The sequence below is a fragment of the Sus scrofa genome, chromosome 2, assembly GCF_000003025.6.
Source record: "Sus scrofa isolate TJ Tabasco breed Duroc chromosome 2, Sscrofa11.1, whole genome shotgun sequence".
NCBI lineage: Eukaryota > Metazoa > Chordata > Mammalia > Artiodactyla > Suidae > Sus > Sus scrofa.
In genome coordinates, this window is record NC_010444.4 from 71991077 (window position 1) to 72004043 (window position 12967).

The following is a 12967-nucleotide window of genomic DNA, read 5'->3' on the forward strand; positions in this document are numbered from 1 at the left end:
TTCCAAGGGTGAGCCGATCAGCTCTGAGGGAACTCAGGAAGGACACAAAAGAATACCTGCCATCTGGCAGCCATCAGACTGCAGCCACTCCTAATGGCAGGAGCCCTGAGGAAACTCAGGATGTGAGAACACAGATACAGGCCCCAGAGAGCTGAGGTGCATCTCAAGGGAATGAGGTCAGTTGTGCCCCGTCTTTTGCATCTTCCCATACATGGAAAAGTGCTAAATTCCTTAGCTTGAGATGCTGAGTTTTCTGTTATTACCAATAATCCTTTGTTCCTACTACCTGCCCTTCATTGCAAAATTCCTGTATATCTACCTCTGCACCCCTACCTCCTCAGAGCAGTCTTAGGGTCACTGAGTCCTCAGTTTTGTCCATGGAATAATACATAACTCTCAGTAAATAAATAAATAAATAAATAACTAAACTGTGGCTAATCCTAATAGTGATGGGCAGTGCATGTAAAATAGACAATGGCTAATTAATATGTATTAATTAGAAGAAAGGATGAAGAGAAGGGATAGATGGAGGGATGGAGAGAGAGAGAGAATGAGAGAGAGAAAGTGGGACAATGGGAGGAGTTGATGGATGGATGAATGAATGAATGAATGAAGGGAAGGAGGAGGAAAGGGAGTGGATACAGGAACAAAATTTTGAGATTGAAGGACCGAGTAGGGAGATAAATGGCAACCCTGGGTGTAGAAACAGATCGTGACACGGGACAAACAGGGAAATAACTGAATAGATAAAAGAATGTCCGTATCACTGTTGAGTTTTGATATAAAGATAGACCCAGGGACTGCTCCATAAATACTAGTAACTACAGAATTATTATATCCTTTGGGTTTATTTTGGTTGTACATAACAGAAAACCAAACTTAAGTTGGCTCAACAAGAACAAGACCTCTCCAAGTTATCATGCATTCTGCACAAACCATGGAATTTAATCTCTTCCATGGCCCTAACTGGGTCACATGCTCCTTCTGGATCCATTCACTGCCCCAGGTAGAAAGGAATCAGGTTAAGGCCGAAGAGCTCCTTAAGGATGTGGTCGGTCACACACGAACCACATCACTTCTACACCATGAGAAAGAAGTAATCCTCCACTCAAAAATCTGGAAATCTACTCAATACTCTGTAATAACCTCTACGGGAAAAGAATCTGAAACAGAATGGATATATGAATATGTGTTACTGAATCACTTTGCTGTACATCTGAAACTAAAACAACATTGTTAAGTCAACTATATTCCAATAAAAAAATCTGGATGTCCTAAGTGGAATAGGAGAAGGTAGATGACATGTAAAGAGACATTTAACAATTGTAACCACAACTATGTTTCTCTATGTTAAAATCCTCACCACATCGGAGTTACCTTGGGGCACAGCAGGTTAAGGATCAGCATTTTCACTGTGAAGGTTTGGGTTCTAGACCTGGCCCGGGAACTTCCACATGCCACAGGCATGGCCGAAAAATAAAAATAAAACAAAATCCCACCACCGTATTAATGTCACATACTGAACGTAACTGAAGTATAGCATGTCATACATAGCTCGTCTGTGTCATATCAGGACCAAGTCCACATTGCAGAGAGAACTAAAATCAGAACCAAAGACACCACATAAAATAGGAGACTGTTCGCAATCTAGGAGAAAAGGCTCTCAACAAGTGTACCCAACAAAGACTTGTATGCATTCTATATGCTCTTTTCCCCAAAACAACCCAAGTAAGTGTATAATGGTTCTGGGAGTTCCTGTTGTGGCGCAGTGGAAATGAATCCAAATAGAGGTTTACCCTTAAATGCTAATCAAGTCAAGCATCTATTGATATGAAGAGTGGTGACAACGCAAATAAATATCCCATAGTGTTAGCCACAACAAAGCATGAATCTGTTTTCATTTATTATTATTATTATTATTTGCTTTTTAGGGCCATACCCATGGCATATGGAAGTTCCCAGGCTAGGAGTCAAATCGGAGCTGCCGCTGCCAGACTACTGCACAGCCACAGCAATGTGGGATCCAAGTCATGTCTGTGACCTACACCACTGCTCATGGCAATGCCAGATCCTTAACCCATTGAGGGAGGCAGGGATTGAACCCGCATCCTCAATGATTCTGCTTGGGTTCATTAACTAATGAGTCACAAAGGGAACTTCCACAAATGTGTCTTTGAAAATCACATCAGGAGTTCCTGTCGTGGCTCAGCAGTTAACAAACCTGACTAGTATCCATGAGGATGTGGGTTCAATCCCTGGTCTTGCTCAGTGGGCTGAGGATCCCCTTTGCATTGCCGTGAGCTGTGGTGTAGGTTGCAGACACGGCTTGGATCCCGCGTTGCTGTGACTGTGGTGTGGGCCAGCAGCTGCAGCTCCGATTTGACCCCTAGCCTGGGAACCTCCATATGCTGTGGGTGTGGCCCTAAAGAGACAAAAAAAAAAAGATCACATCAAGTTTAAACATCCTTATGAAGACTCTAATGTACACCTGCCCTCTGCTACAAATCATAGCTGTGAATTTGGCAGAGTCCCCAGCAGGGGCCATGCACTGCACACTTCTAATCTTCTAGTCCTACAATACTATTTGTCACACCTGCACCTGTCCTGTACATAGTAGATTCACTTTAACACATTTTCAAAATATATATAGTGCATTTTAAAAAAATTACCTTTTTGGAGTATAGTTGACTTACAATGTTGTATTAACTTTATGTGCACAGCAAAGTGAATCAGTCACACATATAAATATATCCATTCTTTTTCCTATATCGCTTATTACAAAGGATTGAGTAAATGTCCCTGTGCTAGACAGTAGGCTCTAGTAAATCAGCTATTTGATACAGCCGTGTGTATGTGTTATTGCCACTCTCCCAATTATTCCCTCCCTAGAACAGTTTTCACCATGGTAACCATACAATGGGTTTTGAAATCTGTGCATTTGTTTCTTTTTTGTACATAAGTTCTTTTGCGTCATTTTTATTAGAATCTACATATAAGCGATACCATATGGTATTTGTCTTTCTCTGTCTGACTTTCTTCACTGAGCATGAGAATCTCTAGGTCCATCCATGTGGCTGCACATGGTACCATTTCCTTCTAAAAAAGTCCTAATTTGTTTTATTGTTGCTCCTTTGAAAAAAATGTGTCTCACAGAGAACAGACTTGCGGTTGCCAAGGGGAGGGGAAGGAGTGGAATGGACCAGGTGTTTTTTTAGGGTTAGGAGATGCAAACTTTTGCATAGAGAACGGATGTACAACAAGGAGAAATCTGTAACCCAGAGAACTATATCCAAACAGGGGGGACAGCCTGTGAGATGGAAAAGAATATAAAAAAAGAGTGGGTATATATGTATAACCGAGTCACTTTGCTGTATAGCAGAATGTGGCACGATATTGTAATCAACTCTACTTGGAGAAAGTTTAAAAAGGTAACATGTCTCTTTTCCTTGGTTGCTTTGAAGCTTTGCAATTTGTTCTTCATTTTCCACAATTTGTCCGTGATACTTCTCTTTAAAGAAAAGGGTATATTTCATACTTATTTTGACAGGCTTGTCTGCTAACTCCAACCTCTACATTGTGTCTATGTCAGGTCTGTTTATTGATATACTCATAATGGGTAACTTGCTTGCTTCTTTGCATGCCTAGGAATTTTTTTTTCTTTTTCTTTTTTGGGCTGCACCCGCGGCATATGGAGGTTCCCAGGCTAGGGGTCCAATCAGAGCTACAGCTGCAGCAACACCAGATCCAAGCCGCGTCTGCAACCTACACCACAGCTCACCGCAATGCTGGATTCTTAACCCAATGACTGAGGCCAGGGATCAAACCTGCAACCTCATGGTTCCTAGTCGGATCTGTTTCTGTTGCACCACTACGAGAACTCCATCTAGGGATTTTTTTTTTAAATTTTTTATTGTGTGCTGGATATGGTTAAAGATATTTTTGGAAACTCTTCATTAAACCTTCTTAAGCTTTGTGATGGCAGGCAGTTTTTGAACTAATGGATCACCTTGAGCCCATGAAAACTCAGTATTCCATTTTATGTAAAATGGCAGGTCTCCAGGCACACTTGCTTTTATTGTGCTTTGCACCTATTGTGTTTTTCACAAATCGAAGTTCTGCAGCAACCCTGAACCAGGCAAGCCTCCCAGAGCCCTCAGCGCCCACTCCATAGATGGCGTGATGGTGTAAACATGAATTTTACATGTACCAGGAAACCAACAAATTTGTTTGATTCGCTTTTTGTGGTATTGACATAATTGCTGTGGTCTGGAACTAAACCTGTGATGTCTTAAAAGCATGCCTGTGATTTGGTTTTCCACTTCGTCCCTGGGCATATTCCTCTCTCTCAGCTCACTGTGCTTAGGAGGGTGTGACCTTCCTAGGATCTGAACTTTCCAGCCAGCCGGTCTTCCCAAGGTCATTCTTCTCCGGATGAGTCCAGAAAGCCATCATCCATTCCCAGCACGTGTGTCCTCAGAAATTTCTCCAGACTCTTCCGCTTTCAGGAGCTATTCTCTTCTGAGTCTCCCAGTGTTGCCCCTGATAGATGGGCAGTTTAGGTTATGCCAGAACCCAGAGGAAATTTTTAGACTGAATTTTGGGGGCTTCTCTGTGGCTCCTTTTACTCCTTTAAAGGATCCTTGGCACCTGAGCTTGAGAGGTTGGACAGCATCCTAGAAACCCCACCTCCAAAAAAAAAAAAAAAAAAAAAAAAGAAAGACAGACAAAGAAAAGAAAAACAACAAATGCTTTCTCCTGATAACCCAATCACAAGATTCTTATGGCACTGATCTGTTTAAAATGCATACCTGATTTACAATGCTGTGTTAATTTCTGCTGTACAACGAAGTAATTCAGTTACACACATATTCTGTCTTTTTCAGATTCTTTTCCCATATAGGTTATCACAGAATATTGAGTAGCGTTCCCTGTGCTGTAGAGCTGGTCCCTGTTGACCATCCATTCCATACACAAAAGTGTGCACATGCCATTCGCAGACTCCTAATCCATCCCTCCTCTCCACCTTTCCCCTTCGCTAACCATAAATTTGCTTTCAAAGTCTGGGAGTTCATTTCCATTTTGTAAAATATGTCCATTAGTGTAATTTTTAAAAAAATTTCCACATACATCTCTTTAACGTTTCAGTCCTTCATTTTTTTTTTTTTTGTCTTCAGCAGATATTTACCCAGGTGTCCTATTCGCATTACTATCGATACCCTCTTTATTCCCCTGTATATTGCAGTTTGGAGAGAAAATTATCTGGTCACCCTATTTTTTTTTTTTAACAGTTGCATCTGGAGCATATGGAAGTTCCCAGACTAGAGGTCCAATCGGCCATTACCACGGCCACAGCAAAGCCGATACTTAACCCACTGAATCAGGCCAGGGATTGAACCCACATCCTCCCATTAAGCCACCATAGGAATTCCCGGACACGCTGTGTATAGGGCACCCACTGTGTGCAAAGCTCTGGTACAAAGCTTGTGATCCAGAAAGAAACGAAACTGACTCACTGCTCCTGTGTGATTTAACTTCTATGAGAGGAAAAGAGATCATAACTAGAGCAAAGAATTTATAACTGGGCACACAGAAATAACTGCTATGATCAATAGCAGAGAGAGTGTTAGCTTGAACATGTGTCTATTCATTTTAAGTGTGTTTTTTTGGGTGTGTTCCTGTGGGATGGATTACCTCCTTCTGGGGTGTGGGGGAGACTCCTCCCATGCCTTAGAAATTTTCCTTCAGGTGCACTTTTTTTGGGGGGGGAACTTTATTCGTATGTATCATTCAGGGTTCTCTAGAGAAACAGAACCAATGGGAGATAAAGCATATAGAATAAGAGATCTATTTAGGTTATGAGGCAGAGGAGCCCCTCAATCTACCATCTGCAAGCTGGAGGAGCAGAAAAGCCAGTGGCATAATTCAGTCCAAGTCTGAAGCCCTGAGAACTAGGAGCTCTGAGTCCAAGGGAGAGAAAAATGGATCCCAAGTCAGGAAGAAAGAGTGAATTCACTCTTCCTTCACCTCTCCCCCCACCCCTCCAATTTGGGCCCTCAGCTAATTAGATAAGCCCCACCCACGCTGGGGAGGATAAATTTCTTAACTTAGTCTGTGTCAAATGCTCATCTCTTCCAGACTCACCCTCAGGAACACCCAGAAATGATGCTGAACCAGCTAACTGGGCAGCCCTGAGCCCAGTCACGTTGCCACATATAATTAAACATCAGACATTATATTATCCACCCAACACCATAGCAATAGAATAACGTAACCTATGTAATATTACATTTTGTAGAACACACTAAAGAAAGTGAACACACACAAGGGAACACTTCTCTTTAGCTGAAGAAATCAAAATAATCCCACTTCAAAATGTAGTCCACATCAGCACGAAGAACGAAGAAGCTATCTCCTTATCTTCTGTCTCAGTCTTGAAATACAGTGTTTTCCGATTAAAGTGCATTCTCAATTCAAAAACTAAATTTGATCCATTATACTTCATCTGTTTGGAGAGTTCATAAGATTTACAATTGTGAGAGAATTCATGCAGACTATTTATCAATTTTTATGGACTCCCTATACTAGAATTTGACCCTTTTTCCTAGGGCTTTCAGCATTTTGTTTCATTCGAAAGAACTAATGTCTTTGCATAATTTAGCTTGCTGTACTTTATCAGACATATGTAACACAAATCTTTTCTCCCACTCAGGTTTTCCACCCTCTCTGTCTTACTGGCGAATTCTGATGAATTCTGACTCCTGTTACATCTTAATGTGACCCACGTTATAATTTTCTCCTGAGTTTTACTGTATCAAAAGGAATAGAATCTCATCATGAAGCTGCTCTTTCTTTTTTAGAAAATTAAAGCTATCGATTGTGTTTAGATTAGAACTTGGGGCGTTCCCGTTCCCGTCGTGGCTCAGTGGTTAACGAATCTAACTGGGAACCCCGAGGTTTTGGGTTTGATCCCTGGCCTCGCTCAGTGTGTTGGGGATCCGGCGTTGCCATGAGCTGTGGTGTAGGTCAAAGATGCGGCTTGGATCCCGGGTTGCTCTGGCTCTGGCATAGGCCAGCAGCTATAGCTCTGATTCGACCCTTAGCCTGGGAACCTCCATATGCCGTGGGAGCAGCCCTAGAATAGGGAAAAGGATCAAAAAAAAAAAAAAAAAGATTAGAACTGAATATAAGAAACTAAGTAATTAAGAAGGTTTTGATCCCAAGAAAAGCCTGGTTTACTAAGCTACGAGGCAGTGGAAGTGCAAATATCCCAACAAAAGCATCGAATGGAAAATATTATAAAGCTTAGGGTAGAGTTGAAAGAGAAGTGGGATGTGATTAAAAGGGGAGCAGAGAGAAGGTGGGGGAGGAAGTGATATCACAAGTGGATGAAAGACATCAACCCAGAGATGCAATTAACTGGACATTCTTTAAGCAAAGCAAATACGCGGGAAACAATAATGAGTGTAAAGATGGCCTAAAGAACAAAGTCCATGTGAAAAGAATTTTAGCAAATACAGAGGCTAAAAAGCATGAAAATGGCTCATCAGTGAGGTCTAGACATAAATTAAAAATAAATTAAGATAGATATCAACAGGGCACCTATTTAAAGTGCTAAAAAAATCTCACATGGGGGAGGGGGAGGGAGTGGGGTAGACAGGGAGTTTGGGATTGGTAGATGCCAACTATTCCATTTAGAATGGATAAGCAATGAGGTCCTACTGTACAGCACAGGGAATTATATCCAGCCTCTTGGGATAGAACACAATGGAGGATAGTATGAGAAAAAGAATGTGTATGTGTGTATATCTATATATGACCGGGTCACTATGCTGTAAAGAAGAAATTGGCATCACATTGTAAATCAAGTATACTTTAATTTAAAAAAAAAATCTCACATCAAGCCAGAATTCTATATCCAGCATCAATACTGTCCTAATTAAAGCTGATTTTCAAAATTTGGTAGAGACGACAAATACCCCTGCCCAAGTATTGAATTTTAAAATCTCTAACAGTAGCTGAGATGTCAGGGGTCTCAGATTCCTGTGTGTGCGTGTGTGTATAAAAATGTAGGAACCTCTCTAATCCCTTCAATCTGAGATAGGGCGTCTCCTCTCCTCACAGATTGGGTTATCCACACTCTTCCTCTATAAAAGGGGAATCAGAGGCAGAAGTCACTGAACTTTCCAGCAAGCCTCAGGCTGTCTGCAGCTCAGGAGTGGGTCCAGCTGTGGAAGATTGGACAACCTGAAAGGACCTGTTTTCCCAGTCTAGCTCTTCTGGTGAGTGTGGAATTCATATTGGGGGCAAGAGAGTGTTCATATAACATACTTTTTTCTTTTGTGAAATCTCTTTCAGTTAGCAGAGAGTAGCTCTTAATACAAGAAGTTCTCTTGTAGTTAATGGTCAAGGTTTTGTCTATTTTTGTATCATGAAGCTTTCTTCTGCTAAGAAGCCAGTTTATTTGTTTTGTTTTAAATCACTGTTGGGAGTTCAGGTTGGGGCACAGCAGAAACCACCCAACTAGTATCCATGAGGATTCGGGTTTGATCCCTGGCCTCAATAAGCAGGTCAAGGATCTAGCGGATCTGTGATGTAGGTCACAGACACGGGTGGGCTCTGGCGTTGCTGTGGCTGTAGTGTAGACCGGCAGCTGGAGCTCCAATTTAACCCCTAGCCTGGGAACTTCCATATGCCACGGGTGTGGCCCTAAAAGGCCAAAAACAAAAATCCCGCTATGAAGTAGTAGTTTTTGATCTTGCTCTGAAAAGGGTTTTACCTACAATGTGCTCAGTCCTTTTTTCTTTCTTTTAAAAAATTCAGGGAGTTCCCGTTGTGGCTCAGTGGTTCCTAACGAATCCAATTAGGAACCATGAGGTTGAGGATTCGATCCCTGGCCTTTCTTAGTGGGTTAAGGATCCGGCATTGCCATGGCGGCTCAGATCCCGCATTGCTGTGGCTCTGGTGTGGGCCGGTGGCTACAGCTCTGATTAGACCCCTAGCCTGGGAACCTTCATATGCCTCGGGAGCGGCCCTAGAAAAGACAAAAAGACCAAAAAAAAAAAAATACTCAGTTCTCTGCTTTATACGTGTCATCACTTTGGCCTTCCCCAATCTTTTCATCATCAATAATTGTCATCAGTGTTTTCCCCCTTCTTACATCTCCTCCTGCTCCATCTCCCCCTGCTCCTCTGTCTCTGTGTGGGCCTGATTGATTATCAGAGCACTTAATCATTCTTAACACTACAGGGGACGTTCTTTAGCCTATAACCCTATTCTCATCAAGATTAAACTGGAGCAATGCCTTTGTTAAGTGAAATTCTGAATTACGGCTTGTAGTCAGAGTAGGTGCTCTGTAAACAGGAGGATCACGGAATTTTCCCTCCAAACCGGGACATCTTAAGTAATGTAAGTGGTAGAAGTAATAATAATTACCGCAGGGCAAAAGAAATAAAATAATAGGTCTAGTTTCTCCCTTTAAAAATACCTCCTGAAGACAACAGATTGAACAGAAGGGGTGCACTGATCAGGTTTACATTTTAAACAGATTCTTGAGATGAGAGTTTGACTGGGATTACAGAGAAAGGATGTGACATAGTGACAACTAGCTGCACCCTACCGGAGAACTTATACCATACCCTTGTATGACTGTAGTGGAGTGGAGAATTTATTAGAAAAATTTACAAGGTAGTTTTTTTGGTTTTGGCACTTGTATAGTTTCTTTCAAAAAATTTATCTGAGCACCTTCTAAGGGCAAAGCGAATGCATATGTCCGTGTGAAACATTCAAGTCCATATCAGCCAACTCTTCATTGAGTATCCAACTTAGTGGGAAAAAGCCGTATAAAGGGATGACACGCAATTACACAGTGGAAAAATTAAAGGAGAAAATGCAATATGGATTTTTAATGACTGGATCAGGAAAGGTCACCCTGTGAAAATGGTGTTTTGCAGGAAAACTGAAAGGCGCTCAAGATTGATTCAAGGGCCGCAGCCACTCCAGAGGCAGTAGCAGTAGCAGCATCGCCAGGTCCCCTGCGGAGGTGCCCCTGGAGGGGCTGTTCCTGCAGCAGCGCAGGCTTTCAGCAGGTTTTCACTGCAGGGCCGGGACCGGTCCAGGTCTGCACTCATCCCTGAGATCTCTCACATCTTCCTCAGCAGTAGGAAATCAAGCTGAAGCAACTGACTGAGTCCGCAATGGAGAAAACTTCAAAATCTGTTCCCTTGAAGAAGAAAAAGAGGGAAAGCGAGCAATTCCGTAAACTCTTTATTGGTGGCTTGTGCTCTGAAACCAAAGAAGAAAGTCTGAGGAACTACTACCAGCAATGGGGAAAACTTACAGACTGTGTGGTCATAAGGGATCCTTCAAGCCAAAGATCGAGAGGATTCGGGTTTGTCATCTTTTCATCCGTGGCCGAGGTTGATGCTGCCATGGCGGCCAGACCTCATTCCATTGATGGAAGAGTGGTGGCCTCCAAACGCGTTGTCCCAAGAGAGGAATCTGGAAAGCCCGGGGCTTGTGTCACCACCAAGAAGCTGTTTGTTGGCGGAATTAAGGAAGACACCACGGAACGTCATCTCAGAGATTACTTTGAGAGATATGGGACTATTGACGCTATTGAGATCATTAGGCAGTCTGGGAGGAAAACAGCCTTTGGGTTTGTTACCTTTGACGACCATGATCCCGTGGACAAGATCGTGTTGCAGAAGTACCACACCATCAATGGTCATCATGCACAACTAGAAAAGGCTTTGTCTAGACAAGGAATGCAGGAAGTCCAAAGTTCTAGACGTAGAAGAGGACGCCACGTTGGTTTTGGAGATATTCCTAGTGGTGGTGGTGGTGGTGGTGGTGGTGGAAATTTTGGAGCAGGACCAGGAAGGAATTTCAGAGGAGGATCTGAGGGTTATGCAAGAGGCCCTGTTTTGGGGGATGGCTATTATGAGTATGGAGGAGGACCTGCAGGTGGCAGTTTTGGAGGTTGCCCTGGTTATGGAGGAGGATATGGTGATAGAGGAGCTGGATACAGCAACCTGAGTAGCGGCTTTGGCGACGGTTATGGCAACTATGGAGGAGGAGATTATGGAGAAGGAAATTACAATGCCTTTGGAAATTATAACCAGGACCCTTCTAACTATGGTCCAGTGAAGAATGGAAACTTTGGTGAGAGCAGGCACATGGTGGCTCCGTATGGTGGAGGAGACTATGGTCCAGGAGGCAGTGGAGGAAATGAGGGGTATAGGGAGGCCAGACCATATTGAGCTTCTTCCTATTTTCCATGGTCTTCACTGTATAAGTAGACGATGAGAACTGAGAGGAAACAGAACAGCTTCAGGTTATCGAAATAAGAATGTTACACTCTTTTCGGTGATGCATAAATGTGCAGTGACGTAGAGAAGACATTGGAACAGATGCAGAGAAACAGTTTCTTAACTTTTTAGTTGCTTCTTTCTAGTGGTCTTTGTAAGAGTGTGGAAGTATTCCTTCTTTGACTATTACATTTGTAAGTTTCAGGTGTCGCGTGGGGAAGCGGTTGTATATTTGTGATTTAATAAAATAACTCTAAAGAAAAGAAAATCATGGACTTGGAGAAGAGACTTGTGGCTGCCTGATGGGAGGGGGAGGGAGTGGGAGGGATCGGGGGAAGCTTGGGCTTATCAGACACAGCTTGGAATAGATTTACAAGGAGATCCTGCTGAATAGCATTGAGAACTTTGTCTAGATACTCATGTTGCAACAGAAGAAAGGCTGGGGGAAAAATGTAATGTATACATGTAAGGATAACCTGACCCCCTTGCTGTACAGTGGGAAAATAAAAAAAAAAAAAACTCTAAAGGAAAAAGAGTTGTCGTTTGTCCTCTTTCACTTATAACCTTTCTGCACTTTTCGTTTTTATCTTGTAAATATTTTCTTCTAGTTTTATGAGATCATTGACATACAGTGCTATAGGTGTTTAAAGTATATATAGCATAATGGTATGACAGATACCACAAAATAAAGATTACAAAAATCACTTTATTTAACATCCATTATCTCATATAGTTTATTATTATTGTTATTATTTTTTTGACTTTTTGCCATTTCTTGGGCCCATCCCGTGGCACATGGAGGTTCCCAGGCTATGGGTCGAACTGGAGCCATAGCCACCGGCCTACACCAGAGCCATAGCAACGCAGGATCCGAGCCGCGTCTGTGACCTACACCACAGCTCAAAGCAATGCCAGATTCTTAACCCACTGATCGAGGCCAGGGATAGGACCCCACATCCTCACGGATACCAGTCAGGTTGGTTAACCACTGAGCTACGACAGGAACTCCCAAAAGGTTTTTTTTCTTGTGAGAATTCTTGGGATTTATTCTCTGAACATCTTTCACATACATCACACAGTAGTGTTCACTAGAGTCATGTTATACATTCCACCTTTTGTCCTTATTTTTCTTATAACTGGGAGTTTGTACCTTTTGACAACCTTCATCCTATTTCTCCTCCCACCCCCGGTCTCTGCCTTGGGTAACCATGACCTCTTTTTCTGTGCATTCATTTTGAATGTTTAAAAGAAATTTTTATTTTATCAAAGTATATAGTTGATGCACAATATAACAATGTTCCAGGTGTATAATATATTGATTCATAATTTTTAAAGGTTATACTCCATTTATAACTATTATAAAATATTGGCTTTATTCCCTGTAGCTTCTTTGATACATAACAGTTTGTATCTCTTAATCCCCATCCCTGTACTGCCCCTCCCCCTTCCCCCTCTCCACTGGCACCACTTGTTGTCTAGTTGTCAGTGCGGCTGCAATTACTTCAGTAATTTTATAACAGATCTGAATCACTACTTTTCATAAAGCTGCATTTGAGTGGTGAAACCTTAGTTTCTGAACAAGGAAGAATGTTTTTCTTTGGTCTGCATGTAAAGGCGTTTTTCCACAGTAGATAAGTGTGTGTTTGTTGCAAGGTATAGCA

At 42.2% G+C, this 12967-nt stretch overlaps 1 pseudogene; it reads left to right on the forward strand.

Annotated features, from left to right (window-relative positions):
* LOC100522063 lies at positions 7807–11605 on the forward strand (annotated as a pseudogene).